We start from the raw sequence: 20,811 nt of genomic DNA on the forward strand, positions 1-20,811 counted from the left end.
TGTCTTTTTTTGGTAGGCAGAGCTATTTTTACTCCAGACTTTGACGCCTTGTGTCCAGGTCTATAACTGCCACTGAGGACACAGAGTTTATGTTGGGGTTTTTGAAGGTCAGATTCTTATGTTTTTTTTAATATCCTTAAAGCAATGGATTAAACTTTTTGGGGGGAGATCATTCTGTTATTTTATTATTTCCTTTATTTTGCCAGGAAGTCCCATTGAGATGTAAAATCTCTTTTACAAGGGAGACCTGGCCAAGAAAGCAGCCATTCAAGCTCACCACACTGAAATACAGAATAAAACATAAAACACCATGTATACGGCATGACAGCAATTGGAGCTCAATGGCCTCTCAAGAAAAACAAGTACACGCCTAATTTACTACAGTCTTTATGGTTGGCCTTAACAGTTTAAATGGATATGAATTTATCTCATTTTAGACTTTGCTGCAGATTTTTTCATGTCTAAGGAGCATAATAAGAAATGCAATATTCCTCAGATCTGTGAAAACTCACTATAATAAAAAGGACCCACCTGGAGCATATCGCTGTATAGATTAAAGATGGACTGGTGCTGGTGTCTGTGAGGGGTCAGTGATGTCCACCCCACCAATTCATCTTTGCTGCAAGATTCCATTCAGTTTGGTCACAGTCACTATCGTTGAAACCTATTCTAACATATGAAACCATACATTTATTGTACAGGTATGTGTTGTGTTATTGTATTTTTGGTCATAAAATGAGAGGAAATTATACTCTCCTTTGACAAATTATTTTCTACACCATCACTTAAATGCAAAAACACAGAAAATGGGAAAAAAACAAAACAGATGAATAAATAAAGAAAAAAATGACATATTCTGAGAAATCCATAATTTCTTTTGGCCTGTGGTTTTACTGGAGCAGCCTGTCAATATAAAACATGTTCTTTTCTTTTCTTTTCTTTTTTTTAAAAACCATTGTGGTAATCTGTCTTTTACGTCATCACATCCACACAGTTGCACACTCTCCTACATGAATTTTCCCCAGTCCAACCACAGTTGGACCTGCTGTCCACTGATGCAGCTGGAGTTAAGAGCACCACAGTGATGTTGATTCCCACCCAGATTTATCCCTGCTGTTCTGTGGATTGATATTGTGACACTTTAGTCACACACTTTATTCTCTAACCTTCAGACCGCTTTAAAGACAAAATGCTGAGGTGTGATAGACATGGTGGTGCCTGTTTAAAGCAGAAGTAAGCGTAATGTTTGTGTTAATATCAGTCTTAAATAGTTATACCTTCCGACAGCAATCACTTATATAGAGTGTTTGGTCTGAAACACGGGTCTGTCAGTCACTCTGCTCTGCTGTAAGCCAAGGAGAAAACTTTCCTTGTATCCTACAACCTTTATCCAATGAGGAGAGAGAATGGCATAAAGGGGCGGTCCTCTCTGTGTGTGCAGCCAAGGGATGCGCGTGAATGTGGTGACGTAGGGACGATACTTTTTTCCCCACTATGGCCACGCCAAGACCCGCCTTACTCCGCCTCTGATTGGCTGAGCTCTGCACGGCTATGCCTGTACCTACATCTTACCCTAACCTTAACCACTCCCTTCTTCATACCTAAACTCAACTGGCAGAGTAGAGGGCAAGCCAATCAGAGGCCTAGTAAGGCGGGTTTTGGCGTGAAGAAATTTTGCGGGCGGGGACTGCTAACTCCATCCGATGACAGGAAGTTAGCCAAAACAACCAGATCGCTTACTTCTGCTTTAACTGGCTTGTTTAACTACAGGTGAACAGAGTTTCCCCTTACTCACATACCAGTGTATAAAAGTGAACAGGGAGTTTGATATATATCTCAGCCCTTTGGTGAATGACATGAGTGCTGCATTAAAGCAGAAGTAAGCGGAATGTTTGTGTTAATATAAGTCTTAAATAGTTATATCTTCCGACAGCAATCACTTATATAGAGTGTTTGGTCTGAAACACGGGTCTGTCAGTCACTCTGCTCTGCTGTAAGCCGAGGAGAAAACTTCTTGTATACTTCCTTGTATCCTAAAATCTTTATCCAATGAGGAGAGAGAACGGCATAAAGGGGCGGTCCTCTCTGTGTGTGCAGCCAAGGGATGCGCGTGAATGTGGTGACGTAGGGACGAGTGCGGGGACTGCTAACTCCATCTGCTGACAAGAAGTTAGCCAAAACGACCGGATCGCTTACTTCTGCTTTAAAGGGGAACTATACAAGTCCGCTCGCTTTTCCTCTGTTTTGGTTACGCTCCTCTCGCCCATGTGCATCTGTTTACAACGAAGCCGGCGAAAAATCAATAAATGGAGCGGTGGATAACGTTACATAACATATACGATGTCACGGCGTGTGTTTGTGTAGTCTCAACCGTCATGAACAAAAGATTACGGTTACGGAGTGCGTTTGTGTCACGGTGTGCAGAGACGAGAGCTGGGACACCGGGGCGGCGACCAGGTACTACACTGATGTTGTAAGGTTGGTTTTCAGCCGTGAGACGCCAGGTGAAGACAGAGAGCCTCCGTTCTCACTTGTAACAAGTCACAAGTCATGTAGTTTACAATCACAATTACTCCAGAGCTTTTAATGAAGGTAAAAATGTAGCATAGCCACGGGAGAAATCCTGCTTAGTTCCTCTTTAATGTCCTTCCTCCTTTCCTGACCTGAAGTAAGCCGTTTGGTTGCCCAACCCTCGACCATAATTTTACAAGAACTACAATCTCTCCCTGACTCTGACCACAGCAGGGCTGCCATGCACAGATAGTGAAAAAAACAACAGTTTTAAAAGCAATGACACTGGATGTAAAAGTTCGCTATAGCCCTGCTGGACCCTGTTCTCATAGATGTTTCATGTTTACATACTCTTTCTCTATCCTTTCTTATCTAGCCTATAATTACCTACATGCATTCCCGTGTGTGTGTGTGTGTGTGTGTGTGTGTGTGTGTGTGTTAAAGGTGTATTCCGCGGTACTGACCCTCCCTCTGGGGGCCAGCAGAGCTCTCTGAGCCGCTCCAGCTGCTGCAGGGGTGACAGAGGCTAAGACCGGCCGAGGTTGTGGGGTGAGAGGGCTCAGGAAGTTTCTGGAAGCTTCTGAGAACTGCCGCACCAATCCTGGTTCACTCCTAGTTCACTCACTGGTTAATTCCTGAGGCACAGGGGTCAGAGAGAGCAGGATAGGGGGGAGGTGGAGAGGGGGGGAGAGGGGGCTGCAAGGCCGCGGTCACATGCTCGACCTTCCAGACTGACCTTATTACACCCTGCACATACTTCCTCCTCTGTGCAGTACAGTTGAACTTGTATGTTTTGGAGGTTTCTTTTACCTACCTCTGAGTAAACAAAGTGTCAGAAACAAAGAGTATGTGTTTGAGTCATAGGCGAGGGAGCGTAAGAGTTTGCGTCAAGTCCATATTTGGTATTTCATAGCGTTTCTTGCACCTCGTTCTCCCGTTTTCGCTCTTTACTTTCAGACGTACACACTTGTCAGTCTTGAAAGTACATGTTTCCACCTCCATCCACACCTTTTCCTTCCTTTTTTGGTCCTCGGTCAGCCTGTCCAAGCTCACTGCCAGACCGTTTGACTAGATGCTGGCGTCCTGCGGAGGACGGAGCTCGCAGTTGTCCAAACTACTCCAGGGGGTTGCAGGAGCGCAGTCGACTCTCTAGGTCCGGGCAGCCTCTGATATTCTGGTCTTTATGGGGCCAACCGGTGGTCTTTAGTGGGGACACATTCATTGTGGGCCTCCTGTCTTACAAAGCGCTTGTCAGTCATTGTGCTGAACTTGTGTTGTTTCTATGCAGCGCTCAGCAGCACAGCTGTCGTCAAAAGACCCAGGGCTACTCTACCCTCGGCTGAAAGAAACAAACAAACAAAGCCGTAAAACAAGAAAATGAAAGACAAAAAAGGGTCACAAATAATGAGTGTACAAAAACCATCTTGTCGAATTGCACCTTGGGAGCCTGTCTTCAGGAAGAGTGAGGGGTAAGAAGCTTCTGAGCAGACCGGGGGCACAAAGGGACTTGGCCCCTCCTGTGTTACTGTTAGCCAGGCCCTTTGGATGAACTTGTCTCCTTTCAGATGGCGCTCTTATGCCCAGGTGTGTCCTTGTGTGTGTGTTTGTGAGTGTGCGTGTATATGTGTGTGTGTGTATATCCACAGAATTGACATCTCTTTGGCCCCAAGTGCTCCATTGAAAATAAGACGGAGAGCGCAGCGAATGAAAAGAGATAAAGTGCAAAACAAGGATGAGAGGAGGAATAAAAGAAGAGTGGCTTCCTTGCTTTTCAGGGCAAGGACAATGTTCCGGCCTTTCTCCCACGCTCTGTACAACACTCTCTCTGCCCCCGTGGTCTACTCAATGTCCAAGACCATCAGTTTATATTTTAATTTATTGAAAGGTGTTCAGTAATTTAATTTTCAGTGAGCAGCTCCATGCTGAATATTTCAGAGAGACAAACCTTCTCAGGTGACAATTACAAAATGTTGTAATGTTATTTTAATATTGAGCATTAAACACGTATTATATGATATTCTGAAGGAATTTTGTAACAGCTGATATTACCGCCTCTACCGAGAAATTACAGATCTGACAGCACGTAACTAAAATGAAATTTTTTTTTTTTTTTTTTTACAATATTCATGACTAATATTCTGCCCATACTTTCCCAATATTGCAATCACCCTGTAGATCTCCTGGGCTGGGTATAGCCAGCCAGCCGGCCAAACAGCCATCCAGACAGGCCAGTGAATGGCTCCATGCCAAGGCCAATTGAGAGGTGCTGCTGTGGTGGAGAGCCAGAGGGGAGATGGTCATCCATTATTCATCACTAAGCCAAATAATCCCCAACAGAATTGGTCTGGTCTTGTCTGGCCCAACGGTTGGGGAATGGATGGGATGGTCTGGGGGGCAAGAGGGGAGGGTTTTTTTTGGGGGGTGCCGGGGGGATGGCAGGTTTGAGGGTTTTTTCGGGGGAGGTTTAGTAGGATCTTTTCGGGGGGCCGAAAGGGGGTAGCAAGCTCTCTGTAAGGGGTGGGAGGGGGGTTCTTTGAGGATTAGATGCAAATATGTCTTTGATAGCTTTCACAGTCTGGGAGTCCCATTCTGTTTATGGATATTCATATTAAGTCTAATCTTTGGAAACAATCCCTGGCATGGGCGAGTGAGAGGCTGCTGGGATGGGGATGGAGCACAGAAGCAGCAGGGGGTTCTGGGGGGATGGAATGGACCTGAATGGAGTCTCCCCTGACCCAGATCAGGGGCAGGACCAGCAGAAATGTGTGTGTGTGTCTCTCTCCCTCTGTGTGTGTGTGTGCGTGCGTGTGTGAAGCAGAACCAAGAAACGATCACCCTTGGTCCTATCTTTCAGAAGCACTGATGTATAAACATGTAACCACAGACGTACGGTACATACGCACACAAATATACAAATTCTTGCACAGACACGTGCATATACAAATAGTACACAGGCAAAGACAAAGCGATGGCACTCCATCAGTGTCACGGACAAATAACAGATTCAGACACAATACAGCCTTCACCTTCTCCCCTGCTCTCGCTGTCTTTCTTTGTGACTTATCGACGTGTTTGTCCTTGACACTGGTCCATGTCACTATTTTGTCTGTACATTTCTCCTACAGGCAGCTGCTTTTAGAGCGCAGATCACACACCAAAGAAGAGTAAGTAGAAGAAGAAGAGGTCCCTTTTCAAGCTGAAGTCGACAACCAGCAGCTTTGTCTCGGTCAGTACACATAAACCTCTGCAACAGCATTATTTTATACACGTAGGAACGGCGTCTTGAACGCTGCTTTTCATCGACGGCCATGACATCTGGTCCCAAGGAGTTTGCTTTTATAAAGCACTATTCTGCTGTTTGCCACTTCTAAAGCAGAACAGGTGAGGGTTACCTGCCTTGCTTAAGGGCACACTGTGAGAGGTAAAAGCCACACTATGGAAAATGGAATTGGATAGCTTGGCATAGAGCCAGTGCATCACCTGTAACAAGTGCTATGTGCCCAAAGATCCTTGACAAGTGTTTGATGTAGCGTATAGAAAACTCCAGATGATGTTCTGACTTTTCTTCCCTCCTGATGATGGTGTATTCGACAGCATAACATCTTCCGTTTCATCATCTCCTGTTTGTTTTTCATCATATGTGCCTCACAGCAAAATGATGCAATACAATGTAAATTTCTGCCTCTTATCCATTATCACTGATCAGTACTTCTAGATTTGACACCTAGCTCATTACTGTAATTTATCTCTATTTTGAAGTTAGTTGCTAACAACATATGTGTGAGGGAGAAAGATCGGTTTAGCTGCTTGCACACAAATGCAAAAGTCTGCAAAGAAACAGGAGAGAAAACTAAACAAAGTAAAAATGTCATTACCCTATATCGTTAAATTACTGTCTTGGTTTAAATGAGAGCAAACAGCTCCGTGCTAAGCACAGGAAATTGTGTTAATGGCCTAAACTAATGTATCATATTAAAATCAAATGTCACCAGCCAAATCAACATTCAAAACAGCTATGACAGTAATAAAAATGAAACAAATGTGGCTCTATATGCAATTTACCAGTAAGATAAAACAGTCTCACCCAAATCTGAACTCTAGTCTGGTATTACATATGCTAATGTCATACATTTGCATATTTAATTGATACGTAAAATAAAACATGTAAACAGTATCTCTAAAAGCCCACACAAATATTCAAATGTGCATATATACGTATATGCACAAACATATGCTTATTTTGCACACAAAAATATAGATCCATTTCAAAGCTTTCCCACACAGTATGTTGATATTCTATACAGTGGGATTCAAAAGTCTGAAACCACTTCACCAGAATGAGAAGACAGAGATGAAAATAGAAGCTCATGTATATGCATAAAGTATTACTGCAATATATAAACTATATATAACTAAGTTAACAAACTTAAATATGTAAATAATTTACACTATTATTTAAAAATCAAATGTCCATATGCAAACTTTGTTAACTTCTTTATGTATCCAGAGGATGTAATGTCCTGAAATGCATTTTCTATTTGTGATTGAATATTGGCTGTTGTCCTGTCTGATATTCAAGTTTCACTAACTGCTTAGTGTAACATTATGTGTTTGCTCAGTACTGATAGATTCTTCCACAGTGGCAGGAGAGCAGATGAGTGGAGGAACATGTCCGTCTCTCTGCAGCGTCCTGCTCAACGACTCATCCTCAGCCGTGTAGTGGACCAGACATGGCTTGTCCTCCTTCTTGCAGCAGGTCAGAGAGCAGAGGGTGAGGTGAGGGAGAAAAGGGAAGGAGGGGAGGTTTTTTTTATTCTCCTCCCACACCCCAGCTGGGCCTATGGTCTCTCCTTCCTTCCCCCTTCTCTCCCTCTTTCCCCCCCTGTCCTGATAGGCTATAGAGCTCCAGGTCAGGAGGTTCATGAAGGATATAGAGGGTTTCCCTCTCCACCGTAGACTATGTGTCTGCGTTCCTGTGTGTGTGTGTGTGTGTGTGTGTGTGTGTGTGTGTGTGTGTGTGTGTGTGTGTGCATGGGGCAGTGTCTCAGGGGCATCAGGGGAAAAGGAAGAGAGCCAGACAGCAGATCATCCCTGTACACACCCAAACATGCACACACACATAGACATGTATGTCTATAGGAGTTTACTTTATACGGCTATACTCTTACATCATGTTGTATAGATTATATCAAGACACTCAAGACTCAAGACACTTTATTGTCATTTCTCACAGATGTATGTTCAAATACATAGGCTGAAACGAAATACTGTTTCTCACCAGCTCCTGGCAGTGCTTTATTAAAGATAATAAATAATTAAAACAAGTTAAAATCGTATTGGATAAGAAGACAATAATCTAAACAAAAATAAAAACCATGGCATTCATGCAGCAGCAGCAGTTTTGCCAACACTGATCCAGAAGGTAAAAAACAAACAAATGTTACAAAAATACAGCAAGAAAAGCATGAGAACTATGAGTCACATGACAGGTGATATGATGACATCACTGCCTTCTTATCTGCTATTGCTACTATTGCACATTTCTGTTTGCCGGCCAGTGGAGCTATTTACATCATGAGGAGACAAAACACTGGTCACAATGGGCTGTGTTTTCCATTTGAATGTGTTCACTCTCTTCTTTCACTGGAGCCCTGGGGGGGGTTAGGGTAGTAAGGGTTACACTGTCTGAAGTGGGGTGGGGGGGGCGCTCAGCTGATGATGCTGACCATTGCACATAACACCCCCAACCCACCCCAACACCAACACCAACACCAACACCAACACCAACGCAACCTATATTTAAGTGTGTACAGTAACGGCAAATTTACATAGAAATGAATGGACAGAGGTGTTAGATATATGGCTTTGTGTGTGTGTGTGTGTGTGTGTGTGTGTGTGTGTGTGTGTGCTGAAGAGGGTTTGGGGATCCTGGGACCCCCGTTCCCAGACATGCACTGACCTTTCCAACCAGACAGGGATAAAGGGACAAGGAGGGAGGGCTGAGGGCATGAGGGCACTGGAGTGTGTGTATATGTGTGTGCATGCGTGTGTGCGTGTGTGTGTGTGTGTGACTGAGTCCATGGTGATATCCATGCATTTGCCTGTGTGTGTGTGTGTGTGTGTGTTAGTTGATATGGTGGACCTCTGAACCAGTCAGTTCTCTCTGTCCTGCTGAGTTTGGCCTGGTGCAACCAACCCCCACACACAAACACCCACCACCCGTACAAACCTCCCGCCTCTCTCTCCCTCTCTCTCTCCTTCTCTCTCTCTCTCTCTCTCTCCCTCTCTCTCTCTCTCCTCATCCCTCTCTCCTTGCATCTTTTGTTGGACTCAGTCATTGTGCTATCCCCGCAGCGCTCTGTATGCAAAAAAGGTGGTGCTCTGAGGGCTCGCCAGCTCCGGACCCTTGCAAATCAATTTGTCTGTGGAAGGGGTGAGGGCAAGGAGGTGGGATAGGAGGGGGGGGGGGGGGGGGGCTGTGGAGCGCTGAGCACGATGAAAAGCCTGAGGTATGCAACCCTCCGGGCTCCAGCCCTAAGACAATGTCATTCCCTTTTGCATTATTTGGTAAAAATGAAGAAGCGCTCAATATGATCAGGACAAACAGATGTGGCTTGTGTTGTCACAGTCAGAATAACAGCTGTGGTCATTTAGCACAACTTGTTTCATACCTGACAAACTTCTTTGCAGAACTCACTATTATGTCATCATTGTTTCCTTTATCCCCCTTTTTTTCAACAGGGAGAATAAGGGGAAGAAAAAAAAACTTAATGTTTTTGCTTTTTCGTGTTCATTTACTGACATGTCTTATTTTACTGCTGTCATTCAGGAACAAAAAGGAGAGGTAAATCCAGACTGACCCCGGCGCTCTGAAAGGAGGATCAGACATCGATTGTGGTCGTCCCTATCTCCCGCTCTCTCCCAGGATGCAGACAGGACTCTCCCCAAAGCACACAGGCTGGAGAGGGTCTTTGCTTGACTGGAACGATGATCAATACCTGTCACTTCTGTCTCGTCTGGCCAGAGCCCTGCTCCCTTACCCCCCCCCACCCCCCCACCCCTCCACCCCCAAACACACAGTGGGAGGACTTGATGATGCACACACACACACACACACACACACACACAATGACGAAGACAAGAACAGAAAGACTAATGCACACATGCAAACAGTTGCATAAAAAGAGGAGGTGCACACGGATGCACACATGAACATACGTGTGCGTGTGTGCATGTAAACGTGCAGAGGAAGACATAAGCACGAATATATAGAACACAGGAAGATGTGCACACAAAGCATCTTGTCAGACACACACACACACACACACACACACACATACAGGCTTTGACAGCGAGGTCAGACAGGGCATTCAGACCCAGACACCAGTCTCTTCTCTGGGGTCAGACCACAAGGCCAAGGTCTACTCTCTAACCCCTCTGCCCGTTCACACACACACACACACACACACACACACACACACACCACACACACACACACACACACACACACACACAGACACACACATACACACACACACACTGACCAGCCGGGACAACAGAGGAGACACTGAGGAGCGGTGATAGGGAGTGAAAGATGAGGATGATGGGGGATGGTTGAGAGAAAAAAGAAAAGGTCTGAATACAAGTGATGATGGTTAAACATGGGTTAATATTTGATTATGCAAATATGCATGAACCTGACAGATTAGTAGATTAAGAGACATTCATCTTTTTAGTAAAAGTAAAACACAAAAACAAACTCAACCTCAACCTATAGCATTATTCTGTAAATGTGAATTAAATTAAGTTGACTATTATATTCTTCCAAGTCCATCAAGGAAAACGCAGAACAAAAACAACTAAAACAGTCACAACACAGAGATACAATCATACAGTAGACGCAGACATACGTATAACACAAGACACAATACACCACTTGTACTATACAATTAAAAATCAGTAAATACATAATGGTTGAGCAATATAGCAAAACATACAAAAACCAAAAAGTCTTTATGTGAAATAAAAAGAAAATGTATTGTGCTGACTGGGACAATACATGTGGAAGTTCTAACTAAAGCCTGCTTCCTTTTAGCATCTTGTCCATTCATTTTCTTGAGGTCTCCGTCTACAAGATATCTCTTATTTTCAACTATCTCTTGCTCTCTCTCTCTCTCCCTTCCTCCTCCTTCTGTTCTCCCTGTCTTCTTACCCAAGAGACCCTTGCTCTGCCCAGCCAGAGAGATAAGGAAGTGGAGGGGCCAAGTTTACCACTGTAGATAAGCTGTAATTGCAGGGTAATAAAAAATAAAAAAGACTGAAAAAAGGAAAGAAAAGAAAAGGAAACAGAGGAAGAGAGAGGAAGAAAGAACGGACACAAAGAGGCGAATTGAGCAGCTGGAGGAATGATTGATGTCTGTGGTGACACTCTGGTTTGCTGACAGTTATCAGCGAGGGTAACCTTTTGCTCATTACAGTCATGTACGTGCAGCATGAGGACCAGTGGCTGCACTCAAACAATAACCGCCAGCCTTGACCCCTCTGATAAACAGAGACTGCAGACTAACTAGCTGAACAATCACTTCTCTGTTCTGTGACAGCGCTCAGTCACTGCGCCCGTAAACGCTATGTTATTAACATGGACATTGTGTTCGTACACATAAAACCAGCTGTTCCAGTTTTGTACACTTTTTTTGTTGGTGTCATAAAACCAGTAAGTCATCCAAACGACTGCTGCTGGCTGTCGTTCAGTAAACAATCACAATGGTGCCCCGCGACTGAATAGACAGGTCATACAAATGTTTTCAGTCATAAAACATAGCAGGGCAGAAGCATTAAACAGGCTCAACAGTCAAATGCATAAACAGGTTCATGTGACAAATGGTTATTTGCTTGTTTGTGCCTGACAAACACACACCACTAAAACCACAGAGCATTTATATCATGAGATTATTAGTTTTATTTATTTTATCATGGGCATGTGGGAAACCCATCAACCAGGACTCCAAAAATGTTTACATTTGTCAGACAACAATATATAGGTCATATAACATTACTGACCCAAACCCCTCAAATATGTCACACTACAACAGACAAGTAAAGATTTATATAATCATCCAGTCAGGAGATACCACAAATTATGATATTTAAAACAAACAAACAAAAAAAAACATAGCTTTTACATCATCATCAGAAAGAAAATACAGTATATATATTTGTAAAACCCAAGTCATTTATATTTTATCTGTTTTTCATGTGTTTTGCTCAATCATTTAAACATGAGCTGAGCATTTGTCTTGTAAACTAGCTACAGAGGGAACAATTTGCACTGAGCATCATGAATATTACACTGCAAACTAAAACCCTAATACATACTTATATCATACAAAAGAACGATTTTACTTTCAGACTACTGCAGATGTCAAAAGTTAAAAGTGAAAGAGCAATTGTCTGCCTTCTACATCATTCACATGTGACCCCCCCCCCCCCCCCCCCCAAAAAAAAAAAAAAAAAGTTTTATAGTAATGGAACTGTTATTGTTAAACATTAAAAAAGAGCCCAAAGATTAAGTCCTTATCAGTCTGTTGATATTTTGTCTGGCTCGGGTTGTGTCCCTGCCTGGTTTGATGTGTTTTAGATTTTACAGTTTAACACATTTGCTCTCTCTATTGGTTTTCATTAAATAATTCACATTAAATCAGTTAATAGTAAACTTTCTTCTTCTTATTTTTATCTTCTTATTCTTCTTGTTTCCATGAAAGGCTCCATGTTGAGGGCAGCCACACACTCAAACAAAATAAAGATGTTAAGGTTTATAAGAAACACTTATCAATGGCTCGTGACTTTTCTTGACTTCCAAAATGGAAACTTCTTTCACCTAACTCTGTTTGCACCCTCTAACAAACAATAATCCCCTGAGAGTTGTATAGCTTTGGTCTAATAAGGTCTTTTGGAGTGTTCGCCTGTATGATAAAAAAAAAAAAAAGTTAAAAAAAAATATTTTCTGCATAAAAGTGTCAAATTTTCAAAATCACGCAGGACCAAATTTTTGATGTGAATGTTTTTCATGATGATGAATCGAAACAGTTCATGTTTCATGTGGAAAATGAATAAAAACACAAACAACGGCGTATTTCATCACAACATGGATTCAGTTTGGAGGTTACACTGGTGAGAGGAGGCGACAACTTGTTGTGTGTGACAGGCAGGTTTACCGTTGGTGTGCTGTGTGACCACCAGCCCTTACTTCCTTCCTCTCTGCTGGCCTAGGGGAAGAGTGTGTGTCCTGTTGCTCTGTTCCTCTGGGGCTTGTGCATGTGCATGTGTGTGTGTATATACATATGTACTGTATATGTGTGTGTTTTCGGTCACACTCCAGTACTCACGGGGGGTCAGGTGAGATGGGGTCTGGTTCCTGATTCCTGGAAGAGTGGACAGCTGCAACGTCTCACACAAACGCCATGACGTGAAACACACAAAGACAGTTCTCTCTCTCTCTCTCTCTCACACACACACACACACACACACACACACACACACACACACACAAACAATCGTTATCTTTTTCTCTCTGACTGTCTCTCTCTCTTGTTTATAGATACATTTAAATTGTGTCTGTTAAATTGAGTGTCAAAAACAGTGTGAATAACTGGTGTCAACTGTCTGCTCAGATATGCAATCTTTGCTACTCTCTATCATTTGTTCACACAACTCCAGATTTACATCTAAATATTTTGCAAAAGCTGCTTTAAAAGTCAACATGAAAGAACTTTGTGTTTGTGCAGACTGAAAAAAGAAGAGAGATAACATTTACATATTTCTATAATAATAGCAGAGGTCGACTTGGACTCGAGTCCCGATTTTGATGACTTAAGACTTGCTTGATCAAATCAAAAAAAGACTTGGACTCGCTTGGGACTTGATGCCAAAGACTTGAGACTGGACTTAACCCTCTTGACTTGAAATTTGAGTCAAGTCACATGCAGCAAGCACAAATATTAAAATATTTAAAAAGTGTTGCATCAATGTTATACTGTAGCAGCCAGCCAGAGACGTTCTATATAGAACTCACTCCTGTTAGCAGTCTTGGCTGTATAATTAATGCCAACACACTTAAAAAAAGATACTAAAGATATCTCTCAATTTTCAATTTTCAATAGCTTTATTGGCATGATTGGCATTTTTCTCTCTCTTCTCTTCTATTTATTTATCCAGATTCTTACTCTATTTGTGTGAGTGGGTATGTGTGGGGGAAATGGAGGTGGGAGGGTGTGTGTGTGTGTGTGTGTTGTATTTCGAGTCCCTGAGAAACATCATCTCATTTTGTCTACATTACACTTGTCTACATTACAAGGCCTTTGACCTTTGACCTTTATGAGAAGGCAGTGCTTATATTGACAAAGCATATCACAATAAAATATTAATAAAAATAAACAGATGAATAAGTGGCAGAACATTAACAATAAAATATAAACAACTTAATTGAGGTGTGGTCATCTTTACGTATCATTAATTATAATCGATTTGTTTGGGACTCGAAACAAAAATTTTAGGACTTGGACTTGACCTGGGACTTGAGAGCAAAGACTTGAGACTCTACTTGGACTTACACCATTGGGACTTTCTCCCACCTCTGAATATTATTGGAGGTTGGAATGATACCCAGGCCTACTTTGAAAGCCACTTCTACAGTACACGTTAGTGCTGACTGTCAGAAATATGGAACAGATTATATTCCAGTGTCTGACCACCTTTTTAATCTAATCACGTGTTATCTGCCCACATCACTCTCCTGTACACAGACTTATCTGAGGAGCCATTATAACAGCTTCTCCATGTGCTCCTATCTTCACCAGCAGTGATAAGATACCTGGGAGTGAGGGAGACCAGAGAGTCCAGGCAGGGTCTCCCTCTCTCGCCCTGTCTGTCGGACACACACACACACACGCACACACACATGCAAGTACAAGGCCATAAAAACAGGTTGTCTGCATAGTATCAGAGACGTTGCTTTGCTGTGATGCACTGGAGGAGCCGCAGTCTCCCGCTCTCTTAGCTCTGTGTAAATACACTGCTCATTGTTTATACAGAGTGGTGTGGCTTCAGGTTCCAGGGACCATCACTCTGGGTCTGGGTCAGATCGCCAGCAACACACACACACACAAACTTGAAGAAGTATGGGCGCACATGTGGCTCCACACACACACACACACACACACACACACACATATTCATCCTAATGCAAACCAGACTCCCTCGCTCCCTCTTTCTTAGGGAGAGAGGGAGAGAGGGAGAGGGAGCGGTAGTAGGGAGACCGCACAGCGTTGGATCTGGGCCAAATGGACCAGCGGAGCTTGTTTGGAAAGCTTTCAGTCAGAAAGCCACTTTTTGGCAGGGGCCCTGTGAGTGCTGCTGAGCCCTCTGAAGCGGGCTGGAGCTGCTAAAATAAATAATGGTTAGGGCTGAGGGGGTAAGAGTGGCGTTGGAGGATGGGGTGGGAGGGGTGGTGTTGGTGGTGGTAGGGGGGGGGGGCTACAGGGGTAGCAAAAGGGAAAAAAGCAAGGAAGGAGGGTTTTTTTTGGGGGGGGGGTTGGAGTAAGGAGGGAGGGGGGAGGTTTTAGAGACCGCTCCTGTAATTATATCTGTCAGTCGACACCGAGGCACTTGGACCGCCAACGCTCACGTTTCCCCTCGCTCTCTCGCTGTCACCAGACCGAGAGAGAGAGGGAGGAGAGAGAGAGAGAGAGAGAGAGAGAGAGAGAGAGAGAGAGAGAGAGAGAGAGAGAGAGAGGAGAGCAGGGCCAGCATGTGTATACGTTTGTTTATCTGAATTTGTCTGACTGCATACACATTTTTATGTGTGCATCAGCTTGTGTCTGTGAACAGGCCTGCTAGCTCCCTGGGTGGTGTGTGTGTGTGTGTGTGTGTGTGCTGGTGTCCCTGTATGTGTGTGTGTGTACTGGTGTCCCTGTATGTGTATGTGTGTGTGTGTGTGTGTGTACTGGTGGGCCTGCAGGGAAACAAACCTGGTCATTCTGGGAGAGTGAGATAAGGAGGTGTTTCACACCAGAGTATGTTGGTCTTTCAGCGGGGAGCAGAGTAGTGGCCCCTCTGCACACCGGCCCGCAACAAAATAGCCAAGAACAGCTTTTCACACATTAGCTGAGCTGTGCGGCATCTCCGCTATAAGTACATGAGCAGCACTGAAGTGGGCTTATTGTTGTTTATCTGAGATTTTATGATCACAGGTAATTAATCTGTTGATTGTATGGCCCATGATAATCCAAATGCTCGGCATGTGTGTGGTGTCTAATCTGAATCTGAATCTGAATCTTATTTTTAGCTGTGAACCCCAACTGTGATACCTGGAATACAAAAACCATTGGCTCCCCTCGGCCTGATCAGGCTACTTTGATTCAGTTAAACCACACTATCGTCCCGGAAGGTGTGAGCGACTGAAACTCTGAATTAAAGGGGGAAACATCCCCTAATAATTAGCAATAACAGACATGGTGTATTCACACTTTGTCTGCAGAATGGGAAGAACAACAAAACCTCCTGTTATTCTAACTTCAGAGCGTTCACACATTATTCCAAGTTGGCCACCCCCCACCGCTAGCTTTTCATCACGTCGTTTAAAAAACAGAAATTGACTACATTTTTACGGTGGCATCTAAGGACAAAGCTAAAGCAATAAAGGAAATGCATTCCACACCCAGAAATGCAAGAAATAAAACAGGAAAATATACACAGACTTTTCCAGGGAAACAAATTGAATTGGCAGTGCGTGTTAAAGATGATCTGTAATGAAAAACAATGTAATATAGATCGCACCAACTAGTTCACACAGAGCAGAGGCAGCACACGTTTATTTATACTGACCATACATTCAGACAATTAATTCAACTGTCAGATCAAATGTTACCTTACCAATGGAATCATAACATATCTGTAAACACTATGGATCACCACATCAGTCCAAAAAAATGTGCCACCTGAAAAAATGATCCAACTGTGATAAAGGATTAGATACGAGAGCATAAATCACTTCGGGTGATCATTTTTATGAAAAGTTTGTGTGACCTGGAGCTCTGCATTATCGTCTTGAAGATCGTGTCCTCTGCATGCATTAATTCACTTTGACAATGATATCAACCTACATTCTGTCTGGGAGAGAGGGAGTTTTTCCTCGCTCTCTATCTTTCCATCTAATTCTTTCTCTTTCTTCTTCTGCTTTGTAGTGATCTGCCTCATTCTCTGATCTCAGCCAGGATCAGGTCCAAGGATCTCACCCCAGAGACACAATTACCACACCGGGCTAAATGTGCCGCCCACAAGCTACAGTACCCATCAAAGGCCTTCCATACTCTCTCTAACCCTCTTTTTCCTCTGATGCTTTTGGTCTTTCTCTCTCCATTATTAGTATGTCTCATTCACACTCTCTTCCTCCGTTCCTCACTTCTCTCTCTCACGCTTCTTTTCTTCATCATGATGCTTCAACTTGATGGGAGATAAGAACTTTTTATTTCTTTTCTAATGAAATAGATGCTGCTAATGGCTCGCTGTGAAGCACTGCGTCTTGTCCGCATTACTGTCCTCCCCAACGCCGACGCGAATGTGTTTTATTTCTAATTGTGCGGCCCACTCTGTCGACAGCTGAACTCCCACCAAGACAGACAGTCCGGCGGAGCGGCGTACAGTCGGCAGCGGTGGTCCGAGGGAGAGGTGTTGATTTAGCTGTAGGAAGGAGGATTAAATGGCTCATTGGTGGGGCTAGGAGGGGAGAAGGTGTGAAGCGATCAGCCCTCCCTTCCTCTCTCCTGCTCTCTCTTTCTCTCCCTCTCTCTTTCTCTCCTCCTCGGCCAGGAGAAAAGGCCATTGGGGCTGAACAAACAAATCACATGGCCATCAAACGCTACTCACCACTGCTGCACTGGGACTTCATTCAGACAGAATTTTACTGGTCTCTACAGTGTGCTCATATCCACATCCAAAGACGCACACACAGAACACACACACACACACATGCACGCACACTGCTGAGTCTCCCCATCAACATGACAGTGGTTTTTACAAGTCCCCATAGTGTGAGGTCTCTTATTCCCAGAGTAGCACTAGAACAACATCAGCAGTACGAGCTGAGGGAAAAGGGGGAAGGAAGGGACAATTCAACTATTGAACTGCTGTTGCTCAGCGTTGTAGGGAGAGTTGTCAATAAAGCTTGTAAAAAAAAAAAGGTTGTGAAAGCTGTAACTGTTTTGTAATGGGAAGGTAGTGTCAACTCCCTTTAAAGTTATGGCCCATTTAAAGAGAAGTGTGTTTAAACGTGACGAGGATGCACCTTGCAGGACTTGTAAGATTGATGGGGAAAACTGAAAATGGTCGTTACATTTGGGACTGGTGTGTGTGTGTGTGTGTGTGTGTATGTGTGTGTGCATGTGGTTGGGGAGGGTGTGTGTGGTGTACGACAACCTGCCTGTAACAGAAACCTTAGGCTGGCATTTTCTTTTTAAAAATGAAACTTTCACTTTCATGTTCTCTCCCTCGCCCCTCGGTTAGCCACTAAATGTCACTCTCCCCTCTTTAAAACAAACAAAGCCAGTTGAGTCTAGCATTAGCTGCTATTTGAAATGGCTCCGAGCCCTCACAAGGGAGCCCCTGCAATCCTTTAAAAAGTGTATCATACGCACAACACGCACCAACACCCCATTAGTTCGAAAAATCAGATGGAAAATATCAGAGAAAATCTCTGACTTGACTGGATAATCACAGCCGTCGGACATTAAAGGGCTACCGTGGTATTATGGAGGGATGTGGTGGAGGCCGAGGGAGACACACAGTGATAGAGATGCAGGAGGAGAGAGGGAGAGAGAAGGACTGGGAGCAAAGGGCACAGACTTTGGTTTAGAGCTACGCTAAATACCAGCTACCTCCAAACCACACATGACATGAAGCTATCGCCAAAGATAAGTCTTCAGTGTCATAACTGTCATAACATAATCACAAGGAGCTTAAATGAGCACTGCTGCCTATGGTTTATGAAAACACAGCCCAGTAACTACTACTGTGTTTCATCAGCTGTTTTCACATTCCCAGGAGTTCCTCAACAGTTCAATACATTAATATTAAGAAGCTGTAATTTTACTTCAGTTTGTGAAATTTTGCTCTCGGCTCTCGTCCAAGCTGAGGTTTGTAATTTGGGTTTTGATGCAATCTTTTCTGTGTTCTGCAATAGGTTAGACTGTTGTGATATTTCCTGGTCAGTGTCCTGTTGTTGAAGAATATTTCCACCGCTAAACCATCAAATAAATAATCATTCAGTCCTGGTCTAGGTTTTTATTTTTATTTTTTTAGCTGAAGTAAGACTGAAATTGTATTTATTTACCTCAACAATCAATATTTTGGGGACACTCCACTCATTTTACACGTTGTGGACCTGAAACTTTTCTTTTTTTATAGCAGCATTGCCGAATCCGACAAGGCCAGATAATGTCATAGTGATGTCATCAAAGATAAGATAAGATAAGATAAGTATCACCAAATGGAAATTCATTTGTCTGACAGCTCATTTATCATTTGCAGAAAAATTAAAAAGCCTGATGGATGTAGATATTTGATGTTCAACAGAAAGTTGTTATAAATGGAGGTGTGGAGTTAAGGAAGAAGGGGAGTTTCTCTTTAAGAATATTCTACATTTAAACATAATAAATCAATTAAACATGATATTCAATTATATATGTATACATCCACTATTTCAAATTCCATCACAGCATTTAACACAGTTTGTCTCATTTGTTTTTATCAAATCAGTTACAAATGTTCTGTTCATGCAGGGTTCCCCTCTGCCTGAAAAAATAAAATAGGATGATAGAGATTATGATTAATTACTTTATGCGTGGCTCATGTACAAAACATCAGCGGCAAAACTCATATTGTGGTGACATGGGGGGATCTACCTGAACGCTATAAAAATGAATTTTTGCGCTGCTGTTCTCTCAGGGTTCAAGGTGTTTGTCAAATCTCTGTCTCTATCGGGACTCAGTCTGACATCTGTAATGCATTTTTCTGTTCTTTTTGCATGATTAAGCAAACTTGGCATGCAGGTGCTACCCAGCGGACTGCACCAGTACAACAATATTCCCAGAACAAATTAAAGTAGCTGTCGTATGGATCACTCTCTCTCTCTCTCTCTCTCTCTCTCTCGCTCTCACTCACACACGGATGCACACACACACACACACACACACACACACACAAATACACATACAGAAGCAGACACACACAAACAAACAAAAAAATACAACCAACCCAAAACAAACTAATGACAAAACCGATCTCAAATCACAGGAGAATGACAGAAATCAAACAAACAGAGATTTGTGGAAGAGCAAATCTCTCAAACTTGAATGGATGGGTCTAGAGAGAGCCTTAGTTTCACTGAATAATGTCTGACGTCTAGCTCTGATGTCGGTACATCAGCGCCATGGGCCCACTCACTACTGTAACGGCTAAAATGAGGTGGTGCAGCAAATCCTCTAACCCAAATCCACCGCGTCCTCCACTAAGAGTAATGATGAAGGGGCCTCAACCGACATCACTAATGCGCTAACTAGTTTCAGTCCTCAGCAGTCTCATCACTTATTCAGATGGACCCAGAGAGAGAAGGAGACAGGGAGAGAGAGAGAGAGAGGCGACAAGCACTTCACACTCTCAATTACGCAGTGGAGCTCATCACTTGGCAATCTGTCCCGATCGCTTTAATTGGCTTATAATATTGCCTCTGATCTTGTCGCCCAATTAACAGGCCTGTCTGGCAGTAGGACTGGGAAAGCGGCGAGCATGTGATGCTTCCGGATCTGTGCCATATGGAACAGAAGCACTGATTGGCCACTGATAAGGCACCGCTTTGCCCCTCTCACACCAAGCCACTCTGTGACAAGAGTGGGTGTTATGTCCCAGCATGTGTGTCCATGTGATGGAGCAAATTACTTTTTAAGTAAATTTATGTGGATGGGAATGATTCCGTGTAGCTGCACTGGGGTGAGAGGAGTTGCCAAAATTGTTATGAGTAAGTAGATCTAAAGGGACAGCTTATGATTATCGACTTTGCACAGAGAGTCACTCATGATATGACACTCACTCAGCCTGATGGCCCCAGTGATGCACAATGTAAAATAAGCAAGACTCACATTCACAACATTTTGAAACAATTATATCTATTTTCTTTTGTTAATATGACTTATCCTGATAACAGGATGTCTCACATTGTATCAGTGCAGTCTAATTCCATTCTCAGTGAGA

Source organism: Trachurus japonicus, chromosome 1, assembly GCF_045865225.1.
Source record: "Trachurus japonicus isolate A0001 chromosome 1, Traja_1.0".
NCBI lineage: Eukaryota > Metazoa > Chordata > Actinopteri > Carangiformes > Carangidae > Trachurus > Trachurus japonicus.